Genomic DNA, 13,095 nt, shown 5'->3' with positions numbered 1-13,095 from the left:
TGAGTGTGATAGAGACCCGCTGACACCTCTCATGATTTACCCGCGTGATGCTGAGGGGGAGGAGATGGAATTAAGGAAAGAGGGAGGGAGGAAGGAAGAAAGAAAGTGGGAGAAGGGAGGGAGACAGGAAGGAAGGAGGGAGAAGACGGAGGAGGGATGAAAGAAGAAGGGAAGAAGAAAGAAGGAAGGAAGGAAAGACGGATAAGGAGAGAGTAACGAAGGAAGGAGACATCAAGAGAGGTAGGTAGGTAATAATCCTCCATGAGCTGCTCCCCTTCCCCTGAGCCCGATGGAAATGTCCTGGTGTCACTAAAATTTTGTCTCTGCTGAAATTGTTTTTTTTTTTATTCACCACTGACAGCTGCTATTGGTTGGTACTGATGTTGTTATTATTGCTGCTAACTTTTGCTTCTCTTTCTCCTCCTCTCTCAATCACCACCTTCCCTCTATCTCGACTAGTCTCCGTCCTACCTTACAATCACCATCCATTCCTCCCCCTACATAAACATAACACATCCTCTTTAACAACTTGAGGGTGAAGTCACGCCCCCCCCCCACGTCACCCCGCCCCCCCAACCGACAGTAACCCCCATTATCACCGCCCATATCATTACCCACATTACCTATAATCGCCCCAGATTATAGTCATTTGCGGGAGTGTGTTATGTCATTAGCTGTATTATCGCCCGGAGACGCAGAAGAGGAGATGCTATTGTAAGGGATGTAGGGGGGGGGGGCGGGAGGGAGGAAGGGGTGAGTTAGGATCTATAGGGAGGGGGGAGGGGGGGTGCAGGATGTGAGGTAGTAATTGAGCAGAGACGATGATGTAGTGTCACGGTTGATGTGGGGTGGGGCAAGGTGAGGTAGGGTAGGAAACGGTGGAGCAACAATGTGTAGGGTGAGGTTAGGGCAAGGCAGGGTAGATATAGGGCAAGGAATGACGAGGTCGGTTAGGGTGTTAAGGCCCGTCTACACGATCGAGCAGTGCCCGGCGGGCAAGCGCTAAATGCCCGTTATCAGGCAAAATTGGCGGGCAAACCAGCGGAGTGCCCGTCGTCAGCGAAATCATGGTCCGCCTGCCTGGTGGTTTGCTGCCGGATATGGAGCGACGACTTTAAGTAGTGCAAATGTGATACGTATATGTTCCCCGCTCGGTCCAGATGTCCAGTGTATAACCAAATAAGCTTATGCAATGAACATTATTGGCGTGACAATAAACGGGAGATTGTTTATGTATTATGTAATGAGGACATTCGTGTGTTCTTCGTTCCTGCCGCTCTCCTCACTCTAGTCCCATAGCTTCCTGTCTATGCATATCATAATTCTAACATTATTCAATGAATTTTTATGTACTACAAATCTCACCTGCAAGTAATCTTCCTTGAGTACTTCATACATGGCTTGACAAGTTGCAGGTATTATGCGAGACAAACTTTGTTTTGATATCCTCGTTCTATACTGAAGTGACGTGTAGGTGCACCCAGTTGAAAGATATATGAGCACTGACTCTAGACGAGCCTCTGCAGATATACTCTCCCTCATAATGGTATCCTGTTTTTTTTTATATATGGTTCCATTTTCCCTAGAAGTTTGTCAAAGGTGTTGGGTCCATTCTCATGTAATTGGTGAAGTCTTGTTCATGTCCATCTTGCAGTTCACGTAAAATCGTGGCATGACTTCACAATACTTTTCTTCGACCTAACCACTCTTTGCACCATTCCCTTTTCTGCATTTGGTTCTTCTTTTTGCACATAGCAGCAATTATTATAGTACACAACGCTATGCTCTTCGCTTTAACTGTCCGGCGATTATTCCTGCGACACACCATGGTGATCGTACCGCACCCGCCACTGTCGACCACCTACTAGCTACCGGCGCCAGACTATGACTGCCGTCAACCACCCCCGTGTGTACGACAACACACAGGCTTTGCCCGGTAAACGGGCAAAGCCCGCCTGGCACTGCTCGATCGTGTGGACGGGGCTTTACAGGGCAAGGGTGAGGTTAGGTTAGGTTATGAATTTATGGACTGCCTCACCATAATACGCCAACACGATCACCATATTCACTATCATCACCACTTCCACCAATCACCACAACCTTGCCATCAAACCATAACTAATATTCTCTTAGCACAAAGCCAGTAGACACACTAGTACTCAAACTGATAATAATCGACCATGTAAACAAAAATGGCTGTCTTCATAATACTTTTTACCATATGTCGGCCGTGACGAGCGGCACTGGCGCGGGCCTCCGCCACCCTGTTAGGTGTGGGCGGCACAACATGGTGCTCGACGGTGGGCTTCATCTGTTTACCACCAACCGCCACACACGGGCCCACAAACGTTCGATGCTTCATACTATATTAGACGACCCTATGCGGGTCTCTTTGGGGCTCATGGCCACAATTTTCATTCCCCAGTCCATCATGCGCAGTTTTTCCTCTGCCAAATTCAACAACTCCCGTGTTGAGGAAACAGTGTTGGTGATGCTGGAGATGACAATTGTCGAAATTTGCTTGCCATATTTTTGTCGTAGACGGACAATCAATCGTTCAACTCTTGATGTGATGCGCCGGGATTTCTCTACACGCTGAAAGACTGGGTATTTAGCAGCTAATAATAGCCCCCGCGAGAACAAACCCTGGTTTAGGTCGCGCGCCACTTGGGCGGACGTCATTTCCAGGATTTTCTCCTTCATATACTAGTGTTGTAGTGAACATGTAGTACTAGTGTTGTAGTGAAAATGTGGTACTATTGTAACAGTGAACATGTAGTACTTGTGTTAGTGAACATGTAGTACTAGTGTTATAGTGAACATGTAGTACTAATGTTATAGTGAACATGTGGTACTAGTGTTGTAGTGAACATGTAGTACTAGTGTTGTAGTGAACATGTAGTACTAGTGTTGTAGTGAACATGTAGTACTAGTGTTGTAGTGAACATGTAGTACTAGTGTTGTAGTGAACATGTAGTACTAGTGTTGTAGTGAACAAGTAGTACTAGTGTTGTAGTGAACATGTAGTACTAGTGTTGTAGTGAACATGTAGTACTAGTGTTGTAGTGAACATGTAGTACTAGTGTTGTAGTGAACAAGTAGTACTAGTGTTGTAGTAATAATTTGTATGGGTGGTGACAGTTTAATAACAATAATGTGTTGACATATCAACTAAACTTAGTCTTTACGTTGATTAATTATTTATGCGTTGGGGTAAAATTTACGTTGTAGTTATGATATATGACTATAATGTGTATACAAACATATGTGTGTAAGCTATTTTAAATCTTCCTCTTTATTTATCTATCTACAATACACACAAACAATGCATATACGAAAAAAAAAGCTTGTAGTCTCTGGCTCAGAAGGTGACGTCACACAGTGTGGACATCAACTAACTCCTGCCACCGACTGACACCCAGACGAAGGATTCAGGTCTACGCATTCAGAACCTCATCACTTTGTGTGGCACTATTGACTGCTGGAGTGGGGGAGCTAATAACCTTTTCTGTCTACTCGGACGTACTTGTGTGTATGTGTGTTCCAAAGATTACACACACACACACACACACACACACACACCAATCAACGTTAATCAACAAATCGACCAGTCATTTTCAGGTACACAATCAGGGGATCTACACCCCAAATCTTTAGTGGGATTTGGGGTGATGGAGGGCGTGGCAGGAGGGAGTGGTGGGAAGGAGGAGACGTGGAGGAGTGGTGGGAGGGAGCCGGGAGGGTGGGGAGGGAGACGTGGAGGTGGGGGAGACTTGTGGAGGTGGTGGAAGGAGGGACGTGGAGGTGGTGGGAGGTGGAGACGTGGAGGGAGTGGGGAGAGACGTGGAGGGAGTGGGGAGTGGGGCGTGGAGGGAGACGTGGAGTGGGAGGGGGGTGGTGGGGAGGGGGGTGGAGGGAGACGTGGAGGGGTGGGGGGGAGACGGGGAGGGGGGTGGAGAGTGGAGGGATGGTGGGAGGGAGACGGGAGGTGTGGGGTGGGGAGGGGGGGTGGTGGGGGAGACGTGGAATGGGGAGGGGGTGGGGGGACGTGGAGGGTGGGGGGTGTGGAGGGCGTGTGTGGGGGGAGGGAGGGGTGGGTGGGGGGGGGACGGGGGTGTGGTGGGAGGGGAGGCAGGGAGTGGTGGGAAGACGTGGAGAGGTGGGAGATGGTGAAGAATGGAACCGGGTGAAGGAAGAGGGAAAAAGAGGTAGGAGAGTAGAGAAGGGGGAAATGAGGTAAGGGTGAGGTGAAGGTAAAGAGAATGGAAGGTGGGGGAATGGGAGTTAAGGGAGGAGAGGGAGGAAGAATAGGTGAAAGGAGGGGGTTGTGTATGGTGGGGGTGGAAGGGAGGTAAGACTCTTTTTTCGACACTTGCTTAACCTGTGACCCCTGACCTTGGTGTGTGTGACCTGGGGATCAAACCTAAAGGGGGAGGGGGTGTTATATTAATCCTTACATGTGTGGACCAGATGGAGGAAACATCAAGGTTGGCGTGGGGGCTGTTGTGTAAGAGGTGTGTGTGTGTGTGTGTGTGTGTGTGTGTGTGTGTGTGTGTAAAACAGGGTGGCAATAACATCTCGTCAATGTTTACGTCAACTTGTCCATTGCCAGCCCCGAGATGAACGTGAACCTGATTCCTACCCTCAAACACATACGAGGCGCTCACTGTATATCACTCATCCTCTCTGAGTAACGACACGGCTATTATGGAGATCACGAAGCATACGGGGTAATGATAAGATCCAGGTCCCCGCCGCCATGACTGGTGACCCTGGAAGACAAAGTAGGTCATAACTCTCTAAAATATGGAGAAAATGCGAATTATGAAACTGATCAAGAGGGCCACTCACCAGGAGGGCCACGTAAAGCAGCACTGTGGCAAAGATCAAGACTCTTGACTCAACTTGGTGTCCAGATATTGCGTTCACAACTCGTCGGACGCAAAGGTACACAGATAGATAACATTTTCTGCCCCCTAGTTGGCAGCTGGGAACAATAAAGAACAGTTTACTCTCAACTACTATAATAAATAGTAATACCCTGATCATTACTGCAATCCAACGAGGACTTATGGCAGCCAGGCAGGAGGAAGACCAGCAATAACGAAAACGAGATTTTCATCTTCATATACCAAATGACTAGTTACCCCACACGCAAAGCAAGGTGGTCTTCACATGACCTTGCCTCATAACACCATCACCTCTACTTTCACCCTCACTGTCTAATTAAGTTTTGACTGGTTGTTCTCACCTGTGCTCTCATATAGTGTGAAGAATTAAGTATATACAATTAAGTGAGGCTGACCCTTGCCTATCTCTCAGCTTCATGACATCCCCAGGTAGGTGGAGGTGGAGCCCCGTACGAGATTAAAGCAACACACACACACACATCCGTGATCCCTGATGCCAAAGAAATGTGAAACCTGCAGTATCCCGCATCGCCAGGCAGTATCATGCGCCTTCTCAACGTCGAAAAAAACATCACAAAACTTCGCTGCTTCTACAAGATATAGATTTAAACATATCCATAAACCATTTGCTCATAAATACCCCCTTTTGCAAATGAACATGGTGCGTGAGTAGGATGGGTGTGGGCTGAGGACGTGAGTAAGGTGGTAGGAGAGTGAGTGAGGAGGGGCGGGGTCGTGGGGAGGCAGGTAGGCTAAGGGAGCATCATCAACACTTGGCCCCCTGACCCCCTGCACCTGCCTACACCGTAATAGCCGCCACGCCCCCTGCTCCCTGGTCGGTCTCTCTCTCTTTCTCTGTATTTTTTCCACATCTCTCCTCACTATGGGTCACTCACCGTTCTCCCTTAACGCCTATGTAACCTGATTCTATGCGCCCTTGTACCAACACTACACAACCCGGCACACCCCCCCCCCCCATTACAATGAAAACAAAGATGTAGTTCGTGATCTCCCCCAAATTGAAGTGTCAGTTGGATTAATTACAGCCATTACACATAAAATCGTAGTGATCACTCCTCCCTTAGCCAGCCACAAATTGTTCCTCCGACATGAGCCTTCCGTGCGAGGCAGCAAGACCACTATAGGTTATGACACCACCTTAAGGATACTGTCAATACCTGGGAATTACTACACCTCAACTTGTACCTGTATTGACGTTTATCATTTTAATTTGTCTTTCTTTTGGAATTACTTATCCTCCTCCACTACTAGCTATCCTCCTCCACTATTAGCTATCCTCCTTCACTAGCTATCCTTTTCCACTCGCTATTATCCACCACTAGCTATCATCTACTACTAGCTTTCGTCCACTACTAGCTATAGTCTAACGATCAGAACATTCGAGTGATAATCATACCATAATAAATACGCCTCTATAGGTTGGCGAACGTAGTCCATCTTATAGTTTCCAAATGTGTGTATTGCACAGCGGAAGGGAACACAATGCAATGTGGTGTTGGCGCTGTTTTTATGGTAAGTCAGAGTAACACAAGCAGGTGGGTGAGTCATTCATGCCAGTGATTATACATATGGAAGTGTCAGGGCCGCATGAATATCTGGCCACACACACACACCGCAGACAAGGTTAATCACCAGTCAGAAATGATTGTAAATGTTTTGTTTTTTGTTTTTAGAGAGCGATAATAATTTGAGGTTTAAACTACTTTGCCACGCGGGAGAAAGTGAGGTGAATAGAGATGAAGTGATATTTAGCGTGAAGAAACGCCTTTACCTGCAAATATAGCTCAAGGGCTTGGTAGTGTGTATGTACAAGAATAAAGACGTGTTTATGCTGGGCGTTGTGTACGGGCGCGCAGGTGCAGCTTTATATAGAGGCCAGAAGGACGACCCGGGACTTGTGACGACTAATCACAGGTGTTTACTAGATTACGCCTTTAAAAATATTATGTAACAACCCTATTACCAGTCGCCTACAGCTGGCAAACAATACAATCTAGTTCAACCAGTGGTCATGGATTCAAATTCAGGAATCTTCCAAGCCTCCGCGGACCACTGCTAGTGAAAGTCCATTACGACTTTTGTGTTCATATGCGTAGTTTTTAGTCTAAGTTCAAGAGTGAGTAACCCTAGACACCACGTACAATATATATAGGTAGATGTACGTTTTGATCCATATAAAAAATCAAAAGACCTCGGAATTAACTACTGCTAATAACTGAGTAGTACAAATCAGTACCTAATAAGCGAAGGAGTCAGATCTTATATCACCAGAGCTTCACCTTCATACAGAAAGATCAAAAGAAAATACACAAGACAAACACTAAGAGGGTAATCGCTACAGATCCCACCCTCTACACCTTAAACCCTCCTCACCTCGGGTTCCATGTCAACACGCTTCCTACATTACCCTACAACATCCTAAATTACCCTCAGGTCACTGCACAACATACTACACATCTACGATACCTTATACGTCTCCCCTACATCGTCCTGCTGATTGCGATACCTACATCATCCTACAATAACTACATCACACTACAATATCTACAAGTCACACTACAATATCTATACATCACACTACAATATCTATACGTCACACTACAATATCTATACGTCATACTACAATATCTATACGCCATACTACAATACCTACTTCACACTAAAAGGCACATCACTCTACGACACCTTTTGCCACTTTTCATCATAATAAAGTCTGCTCCTCTTCTGACCACAGCCACTCCGCCCTTCGGCAACTTCTCAGGTAAGCTTATCACACCCTTCCTTCCTTTCCCTGTAACAAACTATACGGCTCCCCCCATTCCTCCCTAGCCACGGTCCCTCTCCCATTCCTCCCTAACCATACCCCTTCCCTATATCAATCCTTCACCCCTTCTATACGGCGACAGACTCTACCCCTCCCCTTCCATCATAAGTCCCATCTCTTAGCCCCGAAAATCCCAAACTCATGAACAAAAACAAACACACTGGCCAATGTTTTCCACTCGATAACAAAGGCGAGCCAAATAAGGAACGGTATCAGTGGCTTCACATCACGAATAACAACACCACCGCCGCTCACGAGACGTCGGCCATGCTGTGATAGAAGACCGAGAACAAATGAGATACGGGAGGCGTGATGAGGCGATAGCATTATACCGTACACCTCGACGCAGGCTATCGCAGGTATCTCATAACACCTTGATTAATGATTCCATCCAACCTGCGGCATTTACAGGTGTATGATGAAGGTAGACGTTACAGGTGCGGGGTTATGAGAGAGGTAACGAGTGGTGGTTGTAGGTAGAGATTATAGACGTGAGTTACAGGTGGGGTAGAAGTTACAGGCAGGGTCAAAACTGAAGGCCAGTCAGGGGCTATATAGTCCAGGCAAGGTTATAGACATGATCCACAGGTGAAGTTACAGGTAGGTAGCTTAAGGCAAGAGGTCAAAGGTGACAATTAAACCATCTCAAACTCGTCGACACCTCTTGTAGCCACACCCGTCGATTGTAACCACACCCGTCGACACCTCTTCTAACCACACCCGTAACACCTCTTGTAGCCACACCCGTCAACACCTACTTCATATAATCTCTTCACCAATAAATTCTTACCTTAAAACACACATCAAAACAACCAAAGGAAGTATATATAAAAACGCTGATAATGGAGGAAGGACCGAGAACTGAAACACGCAGGGACACTGAACAAGTGTAGAGCAGTACAGTACATCTTTCTCCCGGTACTATATTTTCACCCGTGACCTTCAGCTGCAACCCTGACCATGTTGAGGACTGGATACGGTGTTCAATTCTTACTCTAGGTATAGTCAGTTGGAGGTGACTTATCGTGGGGTTTTCATCGATGTCTGTATCACTTAAGGAACGAGGTAAATGTTTGTGGGCACCCAGACAGTGTCCCGTCCAAACAGAGGAACAAATAATATAGGTGGTGTGAGATGAGAGGACAAACACCCACCTTATCTCACACTAACCTAACTTAACTTAACTTAACCTAACCTAACCTAACCTAACCTAAAGATATTATAACCCTAACCAGTCCATGCGTCGTGCGAGACACCGGCAGCAGCGTGATGCATATATTAATAAAACCCTCGTAGCCCTCAAGTAGTTACTCAAGTCACCTCTTGGAATACCAATCATTCTCAACTAACTGACAGATGGAACATTTTCGACCACGCAGCTTATGGCTAAAGCTTGGTTACTCGTCTTCAACTGGAGGAGAAATACCACGTCAGACAACTTCAGGATGAGCACCATTAAGACCTCAAGTACCGCATAAGTTAATTTGAATACTGTGAATATACACAAGTTTATGGTTGTATCCCTCTGCATTAATCATTTAAGTTAGGCATCACCTGTCCTGTATTGTCACTGGCTGGATGGGAATTTCTGTACGTCTATACCTGTAACTTCACACCTTCTTTAGCTTCGGTATTTACAGCTTCTGATTATTTTCTTTCTGTTCTAATAACTAACACCACATTAATAAAGATAAGAGAGCGGAGAACTATCTTTATCATTTATTATTTACCAGTATATACTAAATTATTTGTAACCTTTTTTTGTTCTATTTCATCTCACCTCAACCATTTACCACTTGGTTTTTACCACTATCACCAACCCCTGGCCAAATGCATCACAATTAACCTTAATCACAACCAGAACGCTATTTAAGCTGCACCAGGCGTGTAATTACCCCCTCATTACTACGAAAGGTCAACCATCCTCGTCCTATCTAACACCTTAAGTATTTCATCATGAAAAGTATAATCGAAACACAATAAAGTTTTACAATGGGGAAAAAAGTCACATCTGAAGTGCAGTAACAAATTTCGTGTGTGAGCCTGATAGTACCGTATCTGCACACGGGTAATACTCAGTTAAATTCAAAGAAACTCGTTAAAGTTGTTATCGTACAATTTTCCAGGCTGATCCGCCAGTCATTAACGTATACAGAGATCATAACTATAACCCCCCCGCATAAATGACGCACTCAATGTGGATATTGTAGGGTTCCAGAATGGCGCTTTCACAAGATCAATCTCTATAATGTAAAAAAATCGTAAAAATCACTTCATTTGGTAATCGGAGTCTGTAGTTATTAACAAATTAGATGACTTTAGGCTAGAATCTTATCAATATTAATATTTTGTCTGTACAGTAATGTTTTCTTTGTATGGCATTGTTAATACTCCATGCAAGTTGTTACATATATGGTAAAAATTATATATCACTTATTACTTCCTTCGCTATCATAACTAAAAGTTCACCTAAATCAGGGGTGGAGAAAGTGGCCGCGGTCCTCAGGGCGATCAGCGACCGTAGTCAAGTTCAGTGTGGTTATTTTTCTCTGAGGGTTACAGAATCTGTCGAGATTTAAATACAGGCATACGGTGCATTGGGATGATGTTCCAGGGTAGCGGTCATACTCATTAGTTCTGCATAGATTATTATTAAATTAGTTCTAAAAAATAAAAAGTGGCCCCCGAAGAACTATTATCATTTCAATCTGGCCCTCCGACCTCTAAAGTTTCCCCACCACTGGTCTAAAGTCAAAGTTATCGGCTATATTAACGAGTAACCGATATTTTGTTTTAAATCTGTGCTGTAGGTTTATCTACATAATGATCTCTATATACAGACCACTTTAAAAGTTTCGAAGATAACTTTTTAATGATATCGTAGTTATCACTTAAACGCTTGACAAGTGTATCTTAAACGACGTCTCCTGACAAACGTTTCGATTATGATATTGCCATAGTCCACACACACACAATCCCATGGAGGTATAAGCAGGTGACAACCACGTGAGTACAAGGTTTATTACCTTTAGTAAACACACCAACACAGTTCACGTTCTCCTAATGATCATCTAATTGTCGTAACAAATGAGGTTACTTGAATTCATTTACTTCAACATTTTTAGCATCATTAAGGTACAGACAGTGGCTTGGAGATGAAGAAAATCCCGGTTTTCACCTGAGGAATACCTGTCAATGCTTAATTTCGCACTAACCTGAGGAGTTACGTTAATTGACTTTAAACTAGATTGATCTTATTGGGCATCGCTTTAATTTTTTTATAAACTAAACCTGCTGAAGGATAATAAAACAAACAAATAAACCCATTACCCCCAGAAAGAGAGATTTTCGTCAAGTATTAACATAATTACGGACTTGACAGCCGACCTTACATAACCCGTACTCTTCCCTCAGTGGAGAGAGACTCCTGTTTTGTGTGTAACAGCCGCAACTTCCCCCCAAGATAAATAAAGCCACATCAAAGCTTCAGTACAGACATGAAGCCTATGAAAAAGACGACAGGAAGACAGAAGAAACCCGTGAAGATGAATGACCAAGGAAGTAGCGGTAGCGACCTCCAGTGTCCAGCCAGTCAATGTCACTCAGGGGACGATGTGTGGCCGCCAACCTGACCACTTCCTACGCAAATAATAATTACTTGCACTTCCTCAAACGTCATTTAAACTAATTATATAATGACACTGGGTACAGCCTATAAATTTGAGAAGTTTGTAACAGTATGTGAGTGGATTTGTGGTACACCAGTTCAAGTTGACTGACTGTGTATTATTTTTTAATGGGGGGGAGGGGAGGGTTATAGCATACTGAACCACAAGAAATAATTAACTGTTGCTTTGACAAGTAATTCTACCCTGTAATAGAAAATGGCGGGGGAAGGAGGGGGTATATGACTCATGGATATCGTCTATTGGAAATTTACTGTTGGATTTCGTCCCGTTCATGACATTCCAAGTATACCACACATAAATATGGACCATATTTTGTAAATCCATGTACGCATAAGTCTGGATTCTAATTTTATATAAATAATAGTATACTGTATATAATATTCCTGCTGTCCATCTTAAATGTAAATAGAAACACTAAATATATACGGACTATGGGTAACAGTGTACGTTTGGTATAAGCATTGATCTACACTCCACATTAACAGAAAATAAGGCCGGGGATTTGAAGGTCCCGAGACCCACCCCCTCCACCGCTACTCATTTCAAGATCACCAATATATTCAAGAACTAAACAAATATACGAAATATAAAAGGAAAAAAAATGCTCTACATATACCACCTGAAGTAAGTGTTCACCCCACAAGAGCCAGTTTACGAGTACCAGTATTGTCTGTCAGTTTGCGTGTAGCTAAACCTGCTCCGCGGCCCTGCACAAGTGTACGTCAAAGTAAAGCCTTAAAATCATTCCTTATCTTACTTTTACTCCCTGACACGAGCAAGCACCTACACACTCCTCCTCGACGACCATAACCACTTAACACTCTTGTCATCACCTTCACTAACACTGTCTACTGCCATTCATTACCTTTCACTCCCATCATCATCCCAGATCCCACCCTCTTCACCATCCCCCTCATCAACAATTCATCTCCCCCTCCCCCTACGTTATCAGGTGTTGTCTCACATCTACCGACATGGGCGCCATCTGACAACAAACTGCCTAATCCATTAACCTTCTGCACAACCCAATGGGGATGTTAAATTAACTCCCATGGTAATTTTCGCCTGCGGTCTCTTCAGTGACAACCCAGGGCGGATGTATGCTGCTGTGTGGGTGGGGTGTGTTGCTGTACGCTGCTGTGATGTTTTAGTAAGCTGTTGTTGTCTGATGCTGCGCTCTAGTTGTTGCGTCTGTGTTTATACTGTTCTCTGCTGTCACATAATGGCATCTCTCTCTATCTCTCTAGTTTGTGTCAACACTAAATTATTCCTCTTTTCAATAACGTTTCTTCACCCCTTCCACCAACCCCATGTTCTATCTCAATAATCACAATCGGACTCCATATACACACACCAACCACGTCTTAGCCTTCACATCACTCTTCCACTTATCACACCTACCCGTTCCATTACAATATCCTCACGTCAATCTTGCCCTTATCTTCGTTCCTTTACAGCTATTTTTCCCCCCTTCCGTCTCTTCCACTTCTCTTACTCACCCCATTAACCACACCCTTTCCTTTTTGCCTCACCTGTCACCCTTCAGTTAACCCCCCCCCCTCCTCCTACACCCCATGGTCACCAGCAATATGACTCGGTGTCTCACTCAATCATCCCTCCGCCCTTCTAGCTTAATTATTGCAGTTTTTAT

Source organism: Homarus americanus, unplaced genomic scaffold (genome assembly GCF_018991925.1).
Source record: "Homarus americanus isolate GMGI-L3 unplaced genomic scaffold, GMGI_Hamer_2.0 scaffold44110, whole genome shotgun sequence".
Taxonomy (NCBI): domain Eukaryota; kingdom Metazoa; phylum Arthropoda; class Malacostraca; order Decapoda; family Nephropidae; genus Homarus; species Homarus americanus.
The sequence above is the reverse complement of the archived record's forward strand: the minus strand, read 5'-3'. Positions refer to the sequence as shown.